The following is a 25318-nucleotide window of genomic DNA, read 5'->3' as shown; positions in this document are numbered from 1 at the left end:
AGTGCTGGAGACAATAGGGAGTGTTGGGGTCTGTAGTTAACTGGAGAATGCACACCCTGTCTAAATGCAGAAACAGAAATTCAATTCTAAGAGACTGTTGTCATATGCAAATGTGGGCCCAGTGTTGCCAGACCCCCAATATGTTAAGAGAAAAATAAGTACTGATTTTTATGCAAATTTCCCGATTTTTAAATGTTGTGGGGGGCACAATATGGCTCAACAAAACAGGTTTGCAAGCAGAAGCCAGCTCACTGACTGGCAGCCTCAGACCTCCTTTCATTAATTCTGGCAGTGAAAGAATGAGAAAAACAAAATGGTTATTTGACAGGAGAGTGAAATTAGGGAAGTTTGTTTGTTTGTCTGTTTGTTTTAGGATTATGAAGTACTGAGCATTTTATTGGCTGACAGGAAGATAGCCTAACAAGCAAATAGAAAGAGATTAGAAGTTGCATGAAAGGAGTACAAACTAAAACAATTTAATTTTGTTGGGTTTTAGCATACATTTTCTGGTAAATAACAATCAGGGAGAGAAAGCTCTTTAACAAAATTCAAAATTAACAAAATTTTAACAAAAGTAAAATTCAAAATTAATTGATTAATAAGGAAGTGATAGCTGCATGATACATGCTTATTTTGTAAAGAGGCAGTGTCTATGAGAGATGGACAACCCGACAGGTAAGACTGGTCCCGCTCACTAGAGGGATAATTTCATTATTAAAGCAAGAGTTCCTTTGTGATAGAGCAATAAGGACTGTCACCATGGATAAAGGACATGCCATCAAGCAGCCAGCACCCTTCCTTTCAAACAATGAAACCCCCTTCTATGAGAAGGAACTTTGATCTGGCATTCAGAGCTCCTAAATTTCTCATCATTCAGAAGCTAGTTAATGTCTTCAGTGACCCACCAGAAACAAAACAAAAAAAAGCCATTATTTGTCCAATTGTCCTGGTAAAACTGCCAGCTTTTGTTGTCCAGCTCCGTTCGGTGAAGAAGAGGGGAAGTAAGAGAGCCCCGGGCAGTTCTGAGATTTCAAAAGCCAAGGGACATGATTTCAGAGGCAGATTCTAAAAAGTCCATCAGTACCTCCCCTTTCCAGATGAAACTAAGGCAATTCGAACTAGATGAATAGATTATTAAATTAGTTTTATGTATTTTCCAACCCAGTGTCACAGGAATACTGGGGATCGTCAATATTTAAAAGAAAGGGGGAGAGTGGGGGGAAGAAAATGCAGTCAACTATAATTGAACAACAATAAAATAATTTTTTTAAACGGTAATAAAAGTGCCAGGAAGGCATGTTTCTTAAATGCCTATCCAAACTCTCTTAAAAAATCTTTTTCTCTAATATATCAATAATCTGATATATAACTTTCTTCCCCTTGGCTTTCAAGGACCTTTAGAATTGGCCCCATCCTACAAACCTGAACTAATCCCCTATTATTCCCAGAGTATGTTCTTGTTCTTACAGGCCAGCCACCCTGGGATGGCGATATCCCACAAAGATACCTGTTTATCAAGTATTTATAGAGTGCCTATCGTGTGCAGGCTCCAGACCAGGTGGTAAGGACCAAGGGGGAATGGCACGAACATGCCCCTGCGCTCACAGTGACACCACCCATACTCTCATCTGCAGGAATGCCCACCTTCCTGCTCTCTGCCTGCAAATTCTCCCCCTCCCTCCTCTTCCAGTAAACCTGCCTGCATATTACTGATCAATTCATCAGCCTCTTCTCTGAACTCCGTCGCTTTTTATGAGCCTGTAGAAGTAACACAGCATTAATGACACACTGCCCTGTATCACCTGGTCTTGTCTCCTGAATGCCACCTTGACTCCCCAGCTAAGCCATAAAGCTCTTGAGGGAAAGAACCACATCCTTTAGTTCCCCTCTGCCTTCCATGTGGTCTGACACAGTACACAGTACATTTTAATAATGTATTGCAGGTGACTGATTACTTTCCAAACAGAATTTAACAGTAGTTCATTTTCCCTTTGTATTAGTTTGCTATGGCCTCTGGAACAAACTATCACAAACTTAGTGACTTAAAATAACAGGAATGTACTCCTTCTTAGTTGTGGAGGCCAAAAGTCTGAAGTCAATATCTCTGGGCCAAAGTGAGGGCGTCAACTGGGCCAGCCTCCTTCTGGAGGCTCTAGGGGAGAATTTGGTTCTTGCCTCATTCAGCTTCTGGTAGTTGGCAGTATTCCTTGGCTTGTGGCCGTATCATCCAGTCTTAGCCACTATGGTCACCTTCTCCTCCACCTCTTTCTTATAAAGACACTTGTAATTGCAGGTAAGGCCCGCCCAAATAATCCAGGGTAATTTTCCATCTCAAGACCCAAACTTATTCACATGTCAAAAGATCATTTTTCTATGGAAGATAACATTTACAGGTTTGGGAAGTTGGGGCCTGATATCTTTAGGACCATTATTTAACCTACAACACCCTTGGATGAAGGGCCTCTGACTTAATAAAGCTGTAGCAAAAATTAAAAAAAAAAAAAATTAAAAAAAATAAATAAATAAAGCTGTAGCAAACAAACAAATAAAATCCATTAAAATCATGAAGAACATTTTCTCTCATCCAAGGATTCCTTATCCAGGACATTCAAATATTCAACAAATAGACAAGGATCAGAAAATAATGCAAAATAGATATTACAATGTGCCAGTAAAAAAAAAAATATATATATATATATATATATGGTTAAAAATCGCCAAAAGGATTAACTATTTGGAAAGCAATAGTTTGAAATGAGTCAAAAGTATTGGTATTGTTTTTGATTATGTGTCACAGGATCAAAAGAAGATTGTTTCAAAACAGAATAGCTGAAAAGACAATAAATTCAGGTTAATTGTTTGCCTGGGGTAGAGAGTTTCCTGTTGGCATTCAGCCACAAAATCAATCTTTTTACACTCAAAAATGCAAGTGAAAATAAATACCCATTCTTTTTATTAAAGTGATAAAACAATTAAGACGAGGTAGACCACAGGTTGACTGTGTTCACAGCAGACTGGATCCCAGCACAATTCAGGAATCATTGGACAGCTGTAGTCATTGACCACGTGTTCAGGAAGCTAGGATGAAAGCCTAAGAGGGTGGGAGATTCATTCTTCAGCAGGTGGAATCCCAAAGGAGCCTGCCTAAGGATTGCATATAGTTTTAAAGACACAAACAATCATGCAGTGAGTAGGGTCTGAAAAGCAGCAAAGTCCTAGTTTTTAGACTTTGGGTTGTCCTAGGTTGAGTTGTATTTAAAAAACTAGACATTATTCAAACACAGGTACTTTTTAAGTCCCCTGCTTCATATTTGGGAAGAGACAAACAGTGAAAAGCATCAGACAACAGGAAGATCAACTTTCTAATGAGAAAATATTGGTAGTCAAACCAACCTGGTCAACCTCTTGAAATGCTAACTCAGTTCGCCTTAGTAAATATGGTTATCATTTTTCCAGAGCATGATTTGTATATTCACAGATACTCTCTTTAGTTGTAAGGTTCTAATGAAAAATTCCATTCATGGACTAAAATAAAAATACAAATCCTCGGGGGTACCCAACCATCAGCCGTCCTATCTGCAGCCAGCTTGTGTAGGGACAGACAGCTCCGGAGCCCGCCTGTACCGCTCTAGCAGAGCTGGGAGAGGTACGGATTACCCCGAATCACCAAGGACACACCTACTGATAAGGCAAGGAAATATATACTACATTTTTTAATAATTTTGCCAAAAGCACTTTTTAAAAAATATTTTAAATTATCTTTAAAATTATCTTTATCTGGAAACTTTTTTTTAGGAGAAATACCGTCTCTCCCCAAGAAACTAGATCAGAGGCAATTCTTTACTCTCATCAGTGTGACTCAAAGCAATTTCTTTCAACTCGTAAGCCCCTGGTGGGTTCCTCCAGACCTCAGTTTAATTCTCATCTCAGTGGGGACTTTAAATTATTTTCACATCATAACATGTCAACTTTATCTCCCTTTTAAAACTCAGTCCTGGAGAGAGAAACATAAACATCCTCCATGGAGGCAACTTTGTTTGTACAGCCCCTGTCCTCTGGAAAAGTTATCATCAGCAGGAAATGAAAACAACCAGCACTGCTTTTGTTTTCATTGATTTCAGTGACATTTTGAAAACGGGGCACCTAAGCCAAACCAAATCCCATGCCTCATTCTGACCAAAATCTGAAATGAGGAACTTCATGTGGAACATTAAAAACTCAATTGTGTACGGCTACAGCTGAATGAAAAGCTCAGATTAAAACTGGCAACCATTTACTTCCTACAAAAATGCTTTGTTCCTGGCTAACTTGTCAGCTCATAAAAAACGCCTCTGTACAAGCAGCTGTCTCATTCAAGACGCTGAATCCTTTCACGGCCGTCAATATGAATGTGTTCCACGGAACCCAGCCCAGGACCCTTGCTCTGAAACCCTGGCCCAGAGTGTGGGCCTCCCCGCTTCCCTGGTATGCCTTTCTTCTAATGTGATGACTCGCATTTTTGATAAATGGTTATAGAAAACGCCGAGCTCTTCATGGAATCCCCTCATCATTCTGTTTCCCAGAAGCCTGTTTGTGGAAAAAGCCAGCCCCAGAGGCAAAACAGAGGAGGTTGCTAAAGTTTCCAATTTTTTATCCTAGCTCTTGCTCTTGGCTGCTCTGGGCTAATTCATTTAATGTCTTTTTTTTTTATCTTTAAGTGTTTCCTTGGTGAGTTCGGTAACCTGCAGTAACCACTCTGAGCTACTTTGCTAAAGAGAAATCAGCTCAAAACTATAGCAAACCATTTTGCAAATATAAAGTGGCTAGGGAACAACAATTACAGCTTTCCTGATGAGCCAAGAAATAAATTGATGACACATCCAAGATGCCTCATTATTTCCTGGATTAACTCAAGAGGCACTGACAATCCAACCTCAACGTAAGTAGTGATACAAAGCATTCATTGCCCAGACTAGAGGGTGAACAGGCCATGGCTAAAAATAAGGAGCCTCTTTACTTTACTCTTCCTGATTCTACCTTTGCTCATGTCACTCTGCTCACCTGGAATGATCTCGTTTCTCTCCTCATCCCATTCTGCAAATCTTCTCTGGGAACTTGTAAGCTCTCACTCATTGAAAGCCCAAGCCCTGTTTGTGCAAACTGCATTCACTCTGACCTAATGGAAAGAGGATTGCAGGTGCCCGTAATTCACAGGCATCATTCTCAATTCTGACGTGCTCTGGCTGGTCACTAGGATGTGTCACCTAACATCTCCAAGCTCCAGTCTCCTTAACTATTAAAACAGGACTAGGAATGCCCTCCCCGCAATTCCTTCAGAGATCAACTGTGTGGGGGGTTAGAAAGCCGATGAAGGTTGAAACACGCTCAGTCGCCCTGTGGCAGAGTCTGTTTAGGGCAGGTGGCCAGGGCCTCGGATTCTTTCCTGACAGAGCATAATATATAGGAAACATCTTGGCTGAGGCAAAAGACTTTCAAAAATCATGTTTCGAGTATATATTATGTAGCAGGTCCCATTCCATAGTTGTTCTGGTCTGAATTCATATGCCAAAGTTCTAACCCTCATACCTCAGAATGTGACTGAACTTAGAGACAGGGCCTTTAAAGACGTAATTATGGCTCAATGAGGCCATTAGGACGGACCCTAATCTGATATAACTGTTGTCCTTATAAGGAGAGGATTTGAGGACACAGACCCACACGGAGGGAAAATGATGTGAAGACGGCCACCTGCAAACCAAGCAGAGAGCCTCTGGAGGAAAGCAACTCTGCTGATCTTGATCTTGGACTTTTAGCCTCCAGGACTTTGAGAAAAGAAATTTTTTCATGCCACCAAGACTGTGTGGTGCTTTGTTACACCAGCCATAGTAAACTAATAGTTATTATCTTCAGAAACCATACCACCTAAAATGTACACATAATTTAAAACTTAATAGACTTTGTTCACTGGTTTTTAAATACAAAGACACGACTTGTTGAGTTCTTACATTTGTTCTTACTCCAATCCACCTATTTGTCCCTTTTTTCCTCTATAAGAACGTGCCTGTTGAAATTATGAGTGATAGGAAAGTCATCATTTCCTGCTCATATCAGTAAGACAGGTTAGGTTGTGCTGTGATAACAAGTAATCCCAGAATCTTAATGGGTTTTTAACAATGAAGTTTTCATTCTTCCACAGGGATTCTGCTCCCTGTTCTCTCACTAGGCTCAGACACTTGACTGAAGGGTTAACAGTTGCTGCGGCGAGCAGAGGAAAACATGGTGGGTCTCTCATTGGCTTTTACAGTCAGTTCTACTGGAAGCAACAGAGGTCACTTTCACCCAGACCCCACTGCTCAAAATCAGACACATGGCCACGGAGCAGCACAAGCCTCCGTGGCAGAAGAACCAGAATATCAGTGAACAGAACTATTTGTTGCCACAGTGCTTTTGGGTTAGGATAACAAAATTCTCACAACCAATGAAAGCAGCAGTAATGGAGAAGTTCTATGGAGTTAGAGGGACAAAAGTCCTTCCCACAGGTGACATATCTAAGCTTGACTTTCTATATATGAAACTAAGGAAAGAACATGGATTTTGGAATCAAATCAATTCCTTTCATTTAAGTCAATAGCTTTAGGTTTTCTGAATTTATGTTTTTTTCACCTGCAACTTTTCTCATAATATTTATATGAGGATTAAGTAAAATTACATTTGTAAATTACCCTCCACAGTGTTTAAAAACATAGTAAATGTTTTTCCCCTACATCGACTGCATTATTGAAACTAATTCCAGACTAACATTTTTTTACCCAATTTCTTACATTAATTTTTGACACTCACCTGGCCCCACAGAAGGTTCAGCTTTGCCTAAACCACCAGGTACCTTTCTCCCAAAGATTCTTCTTGCTTCTAAAGCACCTAGTTTGCCTGGACATGTACCATTCTTAGCCTACAACATTCTCTGTTGTGTATTCTCTGTCTTCCCTGGTCTCTCTCTCTCCGTCAAGTCCTGTGCTGACTTCAGGCCTCCAAACCATAGGCTAGAACAGCAATTTCAACCTTTTTTATCTCATGGCACACACAAACTAATTACTAAAATTCTGTGGCACACAAAAAATATATTTTTGGCCAATCTGACAAAAAATAGGTATAATTTTGATATATTTACACCAGATGGCTATTGTTGTTTTGGCCATTGTAATTTTTTTATTTGACAATCTAACAGAAAAGAGGTTAGTGCCCTGACTAAATAGTCAGGTGCAGCATGTTTTAAAAGTTCTTGGCAGCACACCAGTTGAAAATCGCTGGGCTAGAAAATGAGTTTAATGCAAGAGATGATGTTGATGGTGATTCATTTGTTTTCTCTTTTGTTCCTGACATAGGGGTTATTGCTTTCATGCATGAGGAAGGCAATTCATAAAGAGGATAACTCTGGCTTTTCACTATCGGCACTTGACCCCCAGGTATTAATGGGGCCAACTGGCCCTCTCTTATCTGCTGTAGAGCCACACCCACTGCTCCACAGTTTAGGTCAGAAAGCATTTAGTATGTATGATGGATGTGATAGGCTTGAGTGTGTGTGTGTGTGTGTGTGTGTGTATTTGCTTTGATTGTAAAGCAACTTCAAAAGCTCTTCTGCTTTATCAATAATTAGATGAATGTTCTGGGGCCATTGAGCAAGGTTGAACTAAAGCAAAAAATGTCACTAACCCTAACTTTTCATTACCACTTCCAGCTGAAAGCTGCTACAATTGTTACAACTATCTGTATAGCATGTACACATTTGTATCATCCTTTAGAGTTTAGAAAGCACTTTTTATACCCTCATTTTATCTCTCTAATGCTGTAGAGCAGTTTTTTCATCACACTGCTGGTGAAAAACTGAGGTTTGGCAAGTGAATGACATATGTGCTCAAAGGGTCATCGCTTTTAAATGACAGAGCTGGGACTCAACCACAATTCTGTGTCTGTGACACATAGCTTAGAATTCAGATAGAGAGATTTGAGAAACACCTATGCTATGCCAGACATGGTAGTGTTTTCACAGAGGGGACCTGACATAAACTCCACAGTGACCCTGCAGTGATCACAGGACTTCCACTTACCCAAATACGTGTGTGTGGTGTGAAGGGGACTAGAGGGAGGCCAGGTGGTGGTAAGAAATAAGTCCAAAGAGACAAAAAAATTACATGACCATTTATCATTCCCTTTCAACATATTAAAAAAAAAAAGAGGTGGGAGAGGATATGAGCATAGCTGACAGGAGGATTGTAGATAGACCTAGAAGTCAAACTCAATATTATTTTGTGGTATCACGGCAGACAGATGGGTTGAAGGATGGGTAGACGGTGAATCCACGATCAACCACGAGCCTGCCAGGGGAGTTTTCTCCTCCAAAAGCCATGATTCAGATTCACCAACGACGGGCCGAGGTCTTTTGAATCCTAATGTTTGTCCTTCTAGTGAAAGGAGGGGATGAAATGTAACCCAAGCACACTTGGAGATGACTGGAGCACAGATGTATAAGTGCCAGTGGATGCTGCCTCGCTCATGAACACTTCCAACAAAATATCCCAAGTCTGATAGAATGAACTTCGTGCCAACCAAGGGGGCAGCCTAATAACTCCTCTTGCCAGAGTTTTCCAAATGAAAGAACTAGTGATAAGCCCGAGTCAGAACAACAAAGTCAGTAAAAACTTTGTATTGAACAAAGGCAGAAACCCATCTTGTGATTGACAAGCCATTGATCATGGTTCAGTACCACAGAGATGATCCCAGTTCCTCTGCGACTCACACGATTCTCTTCCAGAAAGGCTGTGCTGCCAGAATATGAGTAGCTAGCTCAGAAACAGCAGGATGCTCTCTGCCACCCAGGCTCTCGTTTCTGTAGAGATCGCATCTTCTCTTCATCCGAGCAGGGTTTTCAAATGGCCCAGTCAGCCTATGTCTTTGACTTCTCAGGCAGATAACGGGGTTTTGAGAAGGACATACAGGAATTAAGATTCTGGTAGAGCTTGTTGGATTTTGTGAGGGGAGAATATAAATCTAATAGCTAACTTGCCACCATCACAGCACCAACATTCTGTCTGCCTCATTTCAATTAATCCCTATAACAACCCCATGAAGTAGGTACTTTTATCATTTCCATTTTAAAAGTTAGGTAACTGAGCCCTGGCTGGTGTGGCTCAGTGAACTGATTGCTGGCCTGAGAACCAAAGGATCACCAGTTCGATTACCAGTCAGGGCATATGCCCGGGTTGCAGGCCAGGTCCCCAGTAAGGGGGTGTGTGAGAGGCAACCACACATTGATGTTTCTCTCCCTCCCTTCCCTTCTCTCTAAAAATAAAAATAAATAAAATCTTTTAAGAAAATAAAAATAAATAAAAGTTAGGTAACTGAGACACAAAGAGGTTAAGCAACTTGCCCAAGACCAAACAGCTAGTAATAGTAGAACCAGAATTAAAACCCAGGAGTATCTGGCACCAGAGCCTTTACTTCTCATACTCACTACTCTCTAAGGCCTTTCCTTAAAGAAAGAACTGGGAGACTTGGGCATGAAGATGAGTTGTTTTAAGTAATAGTTTTATTTCATAACATAATTTGCATAATTACAAGTAATCTTATATCCTAGTATCCATCTTTCTCACAAATCATAAAAGTTCTTTATCCATCAAGACTTCTTAAAATATTTCCATCTCATCCTGGAAGGAAAAAAAAGGGTTCAATTTTCAGATTCATTTGCTTGGCATTTAGGTGCCAGCAAGAGCAATTCATTCACTTCAACAAATACTGGGAGACCACTCTTCATCAAACCCAGGTAGGGTGCTGTGAATGCAAGCATTTGCTCAGACCACCATGAATGATCAAATGACTGAATGATTTTATGTTCACGAAACCAACAACATGAGAGTTCAAAAGCAATTCATAGTTTTCAGTTACTACAAAACGCTGTGAAGCACTTCAAGAGTCAGACTTAGCTCTTGGCTTAATTTCACTCATTCTGCCCCACTCATTCACCAGCAGCTAGCATGGATTAATTTAGCTACAACACTTAATCCAGGACCAGAGGTTGGAAAACTTTTCCCGTGAAGGGCCAGAGAGTATTCTGAACTTTGGGCCAACTGCGCTCTGTCACAACTACTCAACTTTGCCATTGTTGCACACAAGCAACCGTGACAATATAGAGACAAATGGACAGCGCTGGGTTCCAACAAAACTTCATCTGCAGAAACAGGTGGTCAGCTGAATTTGGCCCACAGACGACAGTTTTCCTTCCTCCCGACTCCTGTCCCAGTCCACTGTTCTGAGAGTCCACCCTGAGGATCATGGAAGGCTTTTAAAATCGCACAAGACTGGTGAACAACAGTTAATTACTGTAGAGCTGCTACCCCCGTCCAAAATGAACAACTAAAGTGAACTGTCAAGCAGACCAAGTTGGTCAACACAATGACCACCAAACAGGAAAACCTACACTCACCTTTTTCCTCGCTCCTCTCCCTCCCTTTTCGTGGTTCTTATCACAACAGGAAAAACAGATACATGTTTGATTGTTTTAAGTGTTATGCCTTTTAAAGGAACAGATATTTTATCTTTTTCATTCAAAGAAAAGAAGTAACTCTTTTTTAAATTAGATATATTGGGGTGACATTGGTTCGTATGGTCATATAGGTTTCCAAGTATTTGATTTTGATTTGTATTTAGTTACAGCTGGCTGGGAGAGAAAGAAGACCTTCACCATGGCAGTCCCACAGGTTGTCAACCCCACTTTAGGGTCACCAGTGAAGGACAGAGAAGAGACTTCTGCCAAGCCCTTTCTTCCCACTGTATCTTGCCTTCCCTTATATCCTGTCTCATGTGAGCCTTTTGGAAATCTAGGACAGAAAGAAAGAAGAAGCTAGAAATATTGGTGGAAATGAAATAGATCATGATATGACAACTTTGACTCTGTAAGTTAATTTTCATTATTTTTTGTCTCTCCCTAGTTGCCCATATTTCTTGAAGACAGAGAGAAGCCAGAAGATTGCTTAAACTACTGCAAGAAATCAGTAGTTTAAGCAAGAGAGACGTAGAAACTGCAGACTGAATGTAGTGACCTTCAAGTCTGGACTGGCCACCTCCCATCCCACAAGGACCCCTGTTTCTCAGACCTCAGGGTATGGTATAAGTCAGTCTATGTGAAGATGGCTATCTTCAGGCTATTTCTATAGATTTCTTACTACATTTGCATTTATTTTGGCTGCTTGTCAGTTTCAGTAAACACTTTAATTAATTATATTTTTTAAGTGCTTGATCATGTGCTGTATAGCAAAAGGGTACAATTTTTAAAATCAACGAGGGAGAAAAATCACTTATAGGACTCATCAGCTGGAACATCTGGTGTTTTACATATAAAAGGGGACTGGGAAAGAAATTCTGTAAATCAGGAATTCTATAACTTCACCTAGAAAGGGTTCTGCCATGCAATGAGATTTACTGTGAAAGCCCTCAAAGGTTTAAGTACAAGTCTATCTCAAGCATGGAGACCCCAGGAGAGTAGAAGGGAGGGATTAGCCCCCAAAAAGAAGAGCCAAAAATGTCAATCAAATGTCAGCTGATCACATGGAGAAAGAGGTAGGGGCTACTGAACTCCCGGGGTTATTGAAAAAAGCAAACTGGGCAAAAGAGAAAAGCAAAACACATGTACCAAGGTCACAGTCGATTTGATCGGTCCTGGTTTCCTACACACAGGCAGGTCTGGGTGGATATCTAGTAGACTCAGGCTTATGCTCAGAGGCAGGGAAGGGAAGATGTGGGCATCCTGGATGTAAAAGGAGAAGTCTATGGAAGGAGGAGTGGGCGAGCTGCTCAATCCAGCACACTGAACATGCGTCTCTTGCCTTGTGATTGCCCAGCGGCTATAGCATAAATAACATTGGCAGGTTGCAAGTAGAGGATGAAATAATAATAGCAATAGCTACCATTTACTGAGCACCTGCTCTGGTGAGAGGTCTGCTGAGCATTTTTACATATATACATCTATTCCTCATATCCTATGAAATAAGTGATATGATCCTTATTACACAATTGAAAAAATTAAGTCAAGAATTAAAAACCTAGCACAAGGTTACAGTTTTTAAAAAGGAAGAGTCAAGATTCAAATCCAGATCTTTGTGAATCTAAGGTATGGGTGGAAATATCACTAGCTCTCAAGTTTGCTGTTGCTTAATCAAAAAGTTGCTTAAATGCCAGGTAATTACCACCAGTGATTATGGCTGCTTATGCACCACAACAGATTACCCCCAGTGTATTACCTGGAGGTTGATGCAAAGTCTCACATGCAGTAAAGCCTTTTACATCTACCACCATCCATCCCCACCCCCAACTGCTGGGGGAACAATATGCGTGAACCCTGCCTCCATATCTCTCCCAAGTGCCTTCCATTGACAGAATAGAACTGGGAACACTAGTGGCAAGGGATTCTGAAAATGTAGTTCGTAGGCTTCTAGCCTTTGATAAGAGGAGGTCATAGAATGGAACAAGAATGATTCTGCATTGCCTAATAAATACTCTGGCATAGTTAGGGGTGGGCCCTGGGAAAACCTGCAGTTCAGGAGATTATGTGAGCACAGTTATAATCCTTTACAGATAACTCTGCAACAGGGGTGGGGAGGGTGGGGAGGGTGTAGAGTGGCTACGGGTCAGTGGAAGCAGCTGGTGAGATCAGCACCACAGAGTAAACCTTTTGGCCATTATTTTTCACTCGGATCATATTCTGAAGCTCTCAGGATCTGGTGAGGTACTTTTTTGCAGATTCAAATCCTGAACAGCCTCCAGAAGAAAAGTAACATGTTGTAAAAGGCTCTTTCCAGCCCTTCCCATTCTTACCAGAGCCCATTTTAAGATGCCTCTGCACCAACAGCTTCAATTAATGGTGTAAGAACTCTGAGCTCTTGTTTACACTCCCAGTGAAAATTCGTACCTGTTGGCTTCCCTACTTCTCTGGTTACTTTAATGTCTTCAAGAAAGGCTTTAATCTTAATGGCTGAATTAGCAGAAATAACTCAAGAGAAATTTTCGTTAATTTTTAACTTAATTTCAATGATCAAAGTTACATTCTTATTTTCTATTTCCTAAGGGCAATTACTTTCAATTCTTATAGCTCTTTCTTACCTCCATATTTCTTAATAGTATACTTACGCTGCTAGTTCTTGATTTTTCAATTTAGATGTTATCTGTTGAATACATATGATTGAAAATGACAAATTAGCTTTCATATAATTCAGCACACACACATAACACACTCAGAGCACACAACTCACCTTTTCCACTCATCTTCCCAAATATCTTTTTGAATTAAGTCAATATTCAATATTACATTATTATGACTGTATAATATTTATTCACCACTGCATCATATAATTTTCTATATGTTTTATCATAAACTTTTTAATTTTCTTACAATTCATAATCTTTTTTCTCCCCCTTGCTTAGTTTTTCAGTAATCACTAATTCATCTGCAAGCTTTGTACCAAAAGGAAAATCTCTTTTTAGTAGGCTGAAACACATCTCTCAGTTTCATATTTTTTTTAGAGACACCACGGCCTCCCCAGAGCTTCCACTCTTCTGCTGCAATATAGGATGGCTGCTCTCTGGGCTGGCTGCCCAGCTACCACTCCGAGATCACCTGTCACCATGGACCAGAGAACTGGACACTGCATATCATGAGACGATCTCTTGAATCCCCTTTCTCCCCAGGACACAAGGTAGTGGTGGTGGTGGTGGTGGTGGTGGTGGTGGTGGTGGTGGTGGTGGTGGATATATTTTCCCTCAGTTGAGCCAAATCCTATATTTAGCTTCTTCTCCCTATCATGACTCCCCCCTTTCCTCTCTAGAGGATACCACATGTGCCCCCGGCATGTGAAAGTAGGAGGCTGGTGCATTCCAGAGACTGAGAGTCTCCCAGTGTCCCTGCGGTCAGTCTGCCTGAGTGGGAAATAATGGAAAGATACCAAAATACAAACGCGTGGGAAGGGTTTCCAAGAAGAATTTATCTAAACCATTTCTGGAAATGGATGATGACATTATCCCCCTAAACACAAAGAGAAAGAGAAAGACTATAACAAATGGTGCAATGTAAAAATTAGTATCAAAACAAGAGTGTTTTTCTCTTCTTTTTTAAACATTTTTTTGAAGATTTTATGTACTTATTTTTAGAGACAGGGGAAGTGAGGGAGAAAGAGAGGGAGAGAAACATCATGTGTGGTTGCCTCTCATGCACCCCCAAATGGAGACCTGTCCCACAACCCAGGTATGTGCCCTGACTGGGAATTGAACCAGCAGCCCCTTGGTTCACAGACCAGCACTCAGTCACTGAGCTACACGAGCCTGGGCAGTGTTTTCCTCTTTTTTAAGCCAATTGCTTTGTGCTAAGTATTGCCACTAAGAGTCTATGAGTGAGTTCTGTATAGGCCCAGAGCCCAAAGACTTTTTCCAAATTCATTTTCCAAAATCATTTTTAAGACCATTGCTCCATATAGTAGAGACTTTGGCTGCCTTCCTCAAATTCAAATATTGGATGATAACTGAACTACTGTAAAATCTGGTTAGCTGAGGCTTCCCGGGAAGCCAAACAAGAAAAGGGAAAGAAGCACTATCTTACCATACATTACACAAAGAATACAAAACACAACTGATTTAGACCTTGAGTGAGCATCCTTCCTCCCTACTGCACACAGAACGCAGTAGCATCCATGACTGTCAATGTTAAATATATGTAGGTAAATAATGTGCATTGACCCTTGAACAACAAAAGGCTTGAACTGCATGAGTCCATTTACACATGAATTTTTTTCAATAAATAGGTCTCTGTAAATGTATTTTCTCTTCCAAAAGATTTTAATAATATTTTTTCTCCAGCTTGCTTTATTATAAGAATATAGTATATAATACATACAACATACAAAATATGTGTTAATCAACTATGTATATTATCAGTAAGGATTCCAGTCAATAGTAGGCTATTAGTAGCTAAGTTTTTGGGAAATCAAAAGTTATACCTGGAATTTCAGGTATAACTGAAGGAGGTCAGTGCCCCAAGCCCTGTGTTGTTCAAGGGTCACCTATAGTATGAATTATAACATCAGGCTTAGCTAGCACTTTGACTACTAAAACACTCAAATGAATATTAAATATTGTGTAATATATAGTAAAATACATAAATCTTAAGTATACAGCTTGGTGAATATTTACATATGTAAACCCCCATGTTACCAATCTCCAGATCAAAATACAGCATATTTCCATCACCCAGAAAGTTTCCTCATGCCCGCACGACTGTATGCCTATTTGGTGTATTTTTAATGGTAAACGTACTTTATTCTTTACATATTAATAACTTTCTACTAATGAGAACACTTGATTAAGCAGAGCTTTGATCATGCCAGGGAGAAAAGAAACTAACATTTGCCAAGCAGGTGCATTTTGCCAAACACTTTGACATGTCATGCTAATCCTGTTAGGCAGGTGTAATTATGTCCCCTGAGGCAACAGAGAAGCTGGGCTCTGGGGTTTAAGGGACCTTTCCCATGTCCTACTGTCCGTAAACAACTCTAGAGCCTCTTCCCCCGTTTACTCTCACAGTCAGACAATACAGCTTACTACACTTCGCAAATAACGAGAGCTGATTTTCTTTAACCAACTTGTATATATTTATGCCCCACAAAGAAACGCGATAAAGGATAAACAAAATCCATAGAAAAAAAATTTTAAAACACACTTCTCTATGAGGTAATCTTAAAAATAACTTTATCTATTAATTTACCTGAAAAATAGATTGAAAAAAGACATAGTGCCCATAGTCTAAAAACACTTTTTAAAAACAAAAAGGGATTGTTTGTTTATTTGTTTTTATCTCCTTGAAATGGCCTTTTTATTGATTTGCAGATCAAGTTCAGGGCCAGGAATAAGGGAGCAGTGTTAACTAGACTCCTTAAACTACCTGCAGTTCACCCAGTCACAGGAACCAAAAACCGACTGGCCCAGGTTGCGGAAGTAGTGGGTTTTGGTGCCCTGAAGAGTGGTCTTCAAGGACCAGTTCTTGTGACCTTTGTGGCCAAATGCCCTGGTTTGCCTGGGACTGTTACACTTTCAGCCATGAAAGTCTGGTGTCCCAGGAAATCCCTCAGCCCTAGGCAAACTGGGCTGGTTGGTCACCATACTGAACAGCTACCACGTGTCAAGTACCTTAGTAAAGTGTTGTTTTGGGTGTTTGAGATTTCAAAGGATAAATGGCAAAGTGAACATGATCATAAATGCAAATTTGTTCAGCAAAAAGCATAAAAAATGAATAGATGAGCACTTGCTTATACACAGATAAGGAATCACCAAGTGAACATGGAAGAGTAGTAGTCTCATTGCTTCCAGGGAGGGCACTCGGCGCTGACTGGCCCTGGAGAGATGGTGCTCTCTCAATGCATGCCCTTTCAAGCTGTTTGAATTAAATGGATGTGTGGATACAGTAATCCGGTGTTGTTAAACTGTGCTCCTCGGCCAACTTTGAAAGCCTGTAGGGATGGGAGGCAGGGAAGTAACAGAGATGACTGCAGACACCCTCCACCTGCTCAGACCAGCTCTGCACTTCACTATTTTATATTTTGACCTTCCTCACAAGACTGCATTTAATAACAGGTTTTATGATGTTTTTGAGAGTCTGAATGCCATAACATTAATCTCTTACAACATATGAACAGCAAACTCTCTGAACAAGCCTCTACAGAAGAGGGACACTAAGGTTTGCTGGGACAAAGGAAATGCCAAGTCAAAGGCATTAGCTCCACATCCTAGTCCACTCACTTGCTGTCTTTGTGAACCTAAGCAAGTTTCTTTATAACTTCTGGGCTTTCATATTTTTACCTGTTTTTTAATTTTTTTTCAAGTTTCAAACATTTATTAATCAGTGCAAACCCCAACCGAATAAACTAACATGATTTTGTGCATTTGGAGGGGAAATATTTCCTGGTTAAGTGGAAAATGGTGCGGATGGCTTCTGGAAGACCTTCATTCTGAGCAGCTTTATACTGAAACATTTCATTTAGAACTCTGGACCTTCTTTCTTCAGTTTGCTGTAATCTACATTTGCTGAGTAGAACTTATATTGCTGTCTGGGACCCAGCCTGTTCCAGGGTTCTGGGCCATTCTTTTTGTCCCAACAGACATCTGGGTTGAACAATGCCAGGCGCATAACATACAGCACTGCCCAGTACCTCCAACCCCAATAAATATAAACGGGGGAATCGAGCTTGGATGCTTCTTGGCCTGACTGAAGATCTCACAGAGCGTGGTTGTGGCAGAGGGCCCAGAAGCAAAGAAAAAGTTCTTTACCTGATTTTTTAAAAAATGTATGTGCATGCATGGTGTGTATGTGTGTCTAATATTAGCTCACAGTGTTTTTGTAAGTATTATATGTCATAGTGTTTATGAAAGTAACTAGAACTATACCTAGTTATACAGCAAATACTCAGTTACTGGCTAATTTGAAATCAAGTCAAAGTGTTAAAAAGCATTAATACAGTAGCAGTTTTCAGGCCCATGAACGTTTCTACATTGGCTCTCCTGCCCCTACACAAGGCTCAGCACTTGATTACAGACCACACAGAAGATTATATAGCTCAGGAGCAGATCTCCAGATGCCAGGGTCTAGAGCCAAATCCAGGCTTAACCCATTCCAGGGCTGTAGCTTTGGAGTTGCCCTCAGTACAGAAATCAACATAGAAGTCATGCAGCAAAAAAAGTGACTGCTTGTGAATGGAGGGGAAAATGAAGAATGGGGGAGTGGGCAGTGGTCCTCTGGAGTCACATGGCTAGGTGGAGCAGGGTTGGTTCTCTACAGCTAGGATACACTGCTGTTCAGCATCCTATTAGGGATTCTGAACCAGATAAGGGAGAGGCAGTGCTGGGAGAGAACCAAGAGAGAGGGGGACAGAGGAAGGAAGAGTGCAGGAAAGAGACTGCGGAGATGGAGAAAATGGGTGTAGCTTGGGAGAACCAGCCCTAGAAACACTGCCAGAAAGTAAAGAGAGACACTCGTATTTGAAAAACTTTCAGTTAACCACATTTACCATTGCTGAAAACACACAGCACCCCCCCCACACACACACACACAAAGGAAGATGATGTACTTGTGATTTCCAAGTCGATGAAAGTTAACTTGGGTGTTTCAGAAAATGACCTATATCTAATACCCACCTGCCTGAATGAGTCACTATACCCAGCAGAAGTTGGGATTCCCACTGCAGCAGAATTACCTGGGAAGCTCTCAATCACAGCGCCTCAGTGGCCTCCTGGCTACTCCCCATTCCCAATCTTAATCAAGAACTCTAGCTTCTTGATGACTCCAATCCTAACAACCAGTTGGCCAGGAATTACAGGCGTGGTCAAGTTGTATACAATGAAACCTTAACCAAATTCAGTAGAAACTCTTACTTCCAGTTAACCAGACTAACTGGGTTAACCAACACTAGAAGAATCACAGGATTTATTATCCAGGACCTCTTGAAGAGTGAAAATGGTGTTGTTAATAATTCAGCCCGGATAATAGTCGTAAAACCGGAACATGTTGTTACATGGAACAACCTGTGTCCATCTTTAAAACCCAAAAACTGATGGCCAAGGATAGACTGTAGTCTAACAGCCCCTGAACTTCTCTGTGCCCATCAGCTGAGTTATAAAGAATCACTTGTCTTCTTCCCAGATAGGCACATGCCCATTGTATGTTATTAGAATTATGTAATTATATTAAATATTAAGTATACTGTTGAAATATAAAGGTAAAAAGAAAAGGTTGTTTCTATAGAAATTTAGTCAAATGTCTCAAAAAACTCAAAAATGAGTTGCTTTAAAAATTTCTGCCCATACACGTGTGGGTAAAGGAATTACAAAAGATAGGAAGAAAATTATATTAAAACTCTAGTCTAGACAGAGACTACACTCAGTTTAGTTTACAAGTGGCTTTAAGATCTTGCACCACTTTAAAGAAATTGAAACTGGATGTTGTAAATGATGCATGACGAGGGTGGTTTTTATAAGAATGAGGACATGAAACTCCAAACAATGAACTCATAGCAAAGAAAAGTAGGACCTCACAGTAAAAGATAATCCATGAATTTTAAGTTAAAACTGAAAGTTTAGAAGATGGTGACATATGTAAACACGGCTCCCCTCCTCGCACAACCACATCAAGATTACAACTAAAACATAGGAAACTATCACTCAGAACTGTCAGCAATCAGGTTGAATGGAAGTCTGAAAACTAAGGAATTAAAGAAACCACATCGATCAGACTGGTAGGAGGGGTGCAGACATGGAACGGGCTGGTTGCACACCCACATGTGGTAGACAAAAGTTCAGGAGGGATATCTCAGCCCTACACCAGGCCCCACAGCCCAGGGTTACAGTGCCAGAAAGAAAACCAGCAGGGATTGAGTCGAAGGAGGAAACTTCTAGAGTCCCAAGCAGTTCCCCTTAAAGAACTCATATACAGACTTACTCAGATTCCCTCTGAGATCCAGCACTTGGGTAGCAGCTTGAATGTCACCGGTGGCATACAGGGAGAAAGTGAAGTCTGTGGGAGCAAGGCAGGAGCTAGGGGACAACTTTCTCTCAGACAGAAAGGCAGGCGGAGGCCATTATCCCTTTTCTGAGCCCTTGCTCCAGAGAGCCACAGAGCTGGCAGGTGGGTACCATATCTAAGACTTCATCGACCTGGCTAACACTGATTGCCCCCCCCTGAAGGTTCCCTGAGACTCTGCCCCACCCAACTATGGGCCCACCCAAACTGTTAACCATGACTTTTCCATATGAATGGCTCATGCTTCACAACTACCTAAATCCTCTCAAACAAGCAACAGCTGTCCTCAATGAGCCACTAGCTCTGGATACTCTTGCTAAGTGATCCAGGCCCAGCACTAGCAGCAGCCAGCCTAGAATCACAACTTGACTTCACCTGGGAATTTCCAAGCCCAGAACAAGTAGCAGCCATCTCAGATTGCTTTATAGCTCAGGCAAAGTAGCCCCAAGCAGAACACAGGTGGGGGCTGACCTTGGCCTTCACCACCTGGGAAACATCAGGACCAGCACACCCAGTGGACAGCTACAGACCATATTGGAGCACCTCCACCCTGTCCTTGCACTTATGATCCTCCATGGAGCAAGGAGGTGGATGGTCAGTGGTCACAGCCAGTCCCTGCAGCTGACTGGCTTGGGTAAATCCCTCCCACTGACCTGCCAACAGTAACTAAGGGTCAATTACAAGAGGCGGGTGTACTCAGCCCACACAAAAGGTACTCCTAGAGTACCCAGCTTGGGTGATAGGGGAGGCTGTGCCACTGGACTCTACAGGACCTCTACTACATTAGGCCACACTACCAAGACAGGGAGTCCTAGCAGCTCTACCTAATACATAGAAATAAACACAGGGAGGCTGCTAAAATAAGGAGACAAAGAAACATGGCCCAAATGAAAGAACAGATGAAAACTCTAAAAAAAGAATTAAACAAAATGGACATAAGCAATCTATCAGATGCAGAGTTCAAAACACTGGTTATAAGGATGTTCAAGGAACCTAGGAACTCAATACCATAAAAAATATCCAGTCAGACATGAAGGATACACTAATTGAAATATAGAACAATTTACAGGGAATCAACAATAGAATAGAAGAAAATGAAAACCAAATCAATGATTTAGAACCTAAGGAAACAAAAAACAGCCAATCAGAACAAGAAGAAGAAAAAAGAATCCCCAAAAATGAGGACAGTGTAAGCAGCCTCTGAGACAAATTCAAGCGTTTCAACATTCACATTATAGGAGTGCCAGAAGGAGAAGAGAAAGAGCAGGAAATTGAAAATCTATTTGAAAAAATATTGAAAGAAAACTTCCCTAATTTGGTGAAGGAAATAAACATGCAAGTGCAGGAAGCACAGAGAGTCCACACAAGATGGATGCAAAGAGTCCCACTCCAAGACACATCATAATTAAAATGCCAATGGTTAAAGTTAAAGAGAGAATCTTCAAAACAGCGAGAGAAAAGAACTACCTACATGGGAGTTCCCATAAGAATGTCAGCTGATTTCTCAAAGAAAAATTGCAGGCTAGAAGGGATTGGCAAGAAATATTCAGTTATGAAAAGTAGGGACTTGCAGCAAGATTGCTCCATCCCGCAAAACTATCATTTAGAATTGAAGATCAGATAAAGAGCTTCCCAGACCAAAAAAAACCTAAAGGAGTTCATCATCACCAAACAATTATTATATGAACTGTTAAAGGAAATTATTTAAGAAAAAGAATGTCAAAACTATAAACAATAAAAAGGCAATACATATCTATCGACAACTGAATCTAAAATCAAACTAAACAAACAAGAAGAACAGAGACAGAATCATGGATACCGAGAGGGTTTTGATGGCTGTCCAATAGGAAGGAATGGGTGAAGAGGTTAGGGGATTAAGTATAAATAGGCAGTTACAGAATAGCCTTGGGGATATAGAGTACAGTATGGGAGATTGGAGTAGCCAAAGAACTTATACACATGACCCATGGACATAAACAATGGTGTGGGGATGACTGGAGGGAGTGGGGATTCTGGGTGGAGGAGGACAAGGGGGAAAATTGGGACAACTGTAATTGCATAATCAATGAAATATAATTAAAATAAAATAAAATGAAAGTTTAAGATATATATATGTATACATATAAGTATACTTTAATTTCCTTCTTTAGCAGACTTTATCAATTAACCACCCAACCTCAGGTACCCACTTTGACTATTGCCAAAATTACAGTAGGTCTCCTATCTATACTTAAATCAAATATTATAGTAAGAGGTCTCCATAGGATGTTTCCTATCACACCCCCAAAATTATTTCAAGGAAAACTTATTGATCATACTTTAGGGGGGAAATTTTACCCCAGCTTGTAAAATAAGCTAGGGAGAAAGAAATATAAAATATTTGCTATCCCGCAAACAATGCTCTGAGCAATGGAAATGTATATGAGTCTACTTGACCATAACCTTCTGTAAACAAATTATTGCACAATAAGCAGTGTTTATAGAAAATGAAAATGGAAAATATATCTCTATGCCTTTTATCACAATTAAATTATTTCCAAAATATATACACAATTTAACAAAGGAAGAAGAACCTATCAGTGACAAATAAAGGAGAAAAATAACACAGAGGTCACTGACACTGAAAACAAATTCAAAATTAGCAATTTAGGTGTGCAAGGTTGAGGAATAGGGGACACGAGGAGGGAAAGCGGAAGTCAGCATGTAGCTGCAGTGTGGTAAAAGGAACATTATAGTAATCTGATCCCTATGCTTCTTTAGAGAAATCACTTATTAGAGAAGTCTACCTCTGTTCACATACTATTAAGGGATGTAAACAAAATAGTAATACATATATTTATTCTATATCAAGCACTGTTCAAAGGGCTTTATAATTATTAATTTATGGAAGAAAAAAGAGTGGCAGTTTCGAGATGAATGAAAGAGAAGATTAAAAGAAAGGAAAGTGGGTCCTAAGAAGCTATGGGTCCTCAGAAGACCAGATAAGGAGATAATGGTTACATTATGACAAGAAACTTCAGATAAACATAAGGGAGAAATTATGTGGTCATCAAGTTGATCAAACACTGGAAAAAATTGGTTGGGTACTGAAATTCCAAAAGGCTACTTGCTTAGGGAAGGAGCCACGGTACAAAAAAGCCAGGAGAGAGCAAAGGAGGCTGATAGGCTAAATCCAAGTTGGTAGAGTATGGCCCAGACGAGGCCCCAGCCCAAGAAGGAAAGCCACCAGCAACTGCCAAAACAAAGGGCCAGAATGAGGTTGCCAGGTCATAGAAGCTTGGTCCTGAGTCATAGGATGAGGCGTAACACTGTAAGGGCACACCAGAGGCAAGAAGGGCAAGGTCTGAAAAAGCCACTGGGACAAGGTATCGATTTCAACAGATTGCCAACCGCTCTGTCCTATATCTTTGTCATCTGTGTTTTATTCATTGTAAAGCACTCCTACCTGTGAATTGTTACCTGACACCAAGACTCTTCAGTAAAACTTATTGGGCTAAATAAGTAAGGGATTTATCTAAATGGTTTGGTTATTTATCTCCTTTTATCTCAAAGCAGGGTTTGGACAACGTATCTACAGATTTTAGGATTCAATGAAAAATGTGGAAGAGATGAAAGTCATGAGTGTGGGACAAAGAAAGGATATTAGAATTTTAGCTTGCCATTGATGTAAATCTATTTTTAAATTTTAATATTTGTGATCCACCGCAAAGTGGGAAGAAGTGAGAAATCATACAGTTACCCCCAGACAATAGTTTTGAACAGCAACCCCATGTCTGTCCAGGTACATCAGAATCAACTGAGATGGCTTTTTTTAATTATAATTATTAATTTGAGAGACAGAGAGAGAGAAACATCAGTTTGTTCTTCCACTTATTTATGCATCATTGGTAGCTTCTTGCATGTGCCCTAACTGGAGGTCAAACCCACAACCTTGGCTAACCAGGACAACACTGTAGCCAACTAACCTACCCAGCCAGGGACTGAAAAGCCTTTTTAACAACATATTCCTAGCTGTTTCCCCGGGACGTACTAAATCAGAATCTCCCATGATGGAACACATTATCTCTTCAGGCTCCTTGGGCATTTCTGATACACGAGTAGCCAGGAAGCCCTTGGTTTTACAGATCCTTTATCCTCAGTGTTCAGGGCCTCGTACCAAAACTGAGTAAGTGCTTTTTACAGAGCTGCCTGCTTGAGGTACTCGGGCAGTAGCGTTGGCTGGTTCCATATGACTGAGTACTTCCCAGTAATAAGAAAAAGTTTTTTTTAACTCAGGACTTGATGAGGAAAATGAAACAATGTTTAAGAAAATACAACCGCCTATGATTAAATGAATTGAATACAAATTACTTATAGTTGTCTAAACAGAAATATATTCAGTATAATATAAATAATTGCAAATATAAATGCCCTTCTCTCTAGGACCTTGGTGAAGTCCTTGGCCAAGACCACTTAAAAGAGAAGCCCTGCTCTCGTCTAGGTCCAAATCTGTATCTCCTTCATTGTGTTTTCATCCCCCAGGTAGGGATTTTGTTGTTTTGGGGGTTGTTGTTTTGCTTTGGTTTTGGTTTTGGTTTGGTTTGGTTTATTTTTGCTGTTTCCTGTTGTCAGTGCTAATATGCTCATCATAGAGAACTCTTAGCTTTTTGTGTCTGCAATTACTCGAAGTCCAACGTCTGGTATGCAGGCTTTCTTCCACTCAGGACATCTGCTACGTTTCTATTGCTATTTCTTTCTGTACCCCTAATTGCTTTTGTACAAATTCATATAATCAAAGAAACTTCTAAGTTTAAAACCCTCTTTTATGATCTCTTTTGATTAAAATTCTTTTCTGCTCAGGAAGGCAGATCTTTATAGTCCAGGGCCAAAAAAAAAATCTTCTGAATTGGGTATTTTACCTTTATTACTCATCCCCCTTTACTTATATTGAATGTATCACAATGTATTCTAAATGGTTTTCTTATCTAGTATTTATTACAAGGTACTATAAATGTATATTTGTTTATCTCTATCATGAGTTTTAACATGCCTAAGAGGATAGGGAGCATCTATATTGTCCATTGTTGAGTCACTTATACTTAGGTTGGTGCCTCATTTGCATAAATGTTTCATTATTATTTATTGAATCAATGGGTGGATGGATAGATGGACAAATGGTGGTTGTGACTACCATATTTTTCTAACAAAGGTACTATTTGCCCTTGAGCCCCTAGGGAAGAGATGGTATCACAGTCATTTGTGTGTCCTCGGTACAAATGTTTGAAGAATTACTAAAAAATATGAAGTAGAGCTGACCGGCTCACGTGATTTACTGCTTTGGTGTTCAACACCTCTGCGAGAGTTGCATAAGCTTGCACATTACCTCAACCAAATCAGAGGATTCAGCAGACATTCAGTGGACATAAATAGACTGGCTCGTAAAACAGCCAAATAGCTAAACATTGCCAAGTTTCCAAATCGAATATAGACTAAATAGTTTGCAATTAGGAATTGTCCTTTTTAGGGCCATTAGTGCTCAAAGAATCCCAACTCATACACTACTGAATCCAAGAAGTAAACGATAGGCCCGCTCACCAGAGCCATGGTTTTCTTACAGCATCATCTGAGGTGAGTCAGGACCAAAAAGGCCATCAGGCCCAGAAACGTAATCACTGATTTCCTGCACAGCTAAAACCCGAGGAGTGGGACTTGGAAACTGAGGTTTACCACCCAAATATTTCTTCCTTCACCTCATTC

This window comes from Desmodus rotundus, chromosome 3, assembly GCF_022682495.2.
Source record: "Desmodus rotundus isolate HL8 chromosome 3, HLdesRot8A.1, whole genome shotgun sequence".
NCBI lineage: Eukaryota > Metazoa > Chordata > Mammalia > Chiroptera > Phyllostomidae > Desmodus > Desmodus rotundus.
Note: the sequence above shows the minus strand (reverse complement) of the source record.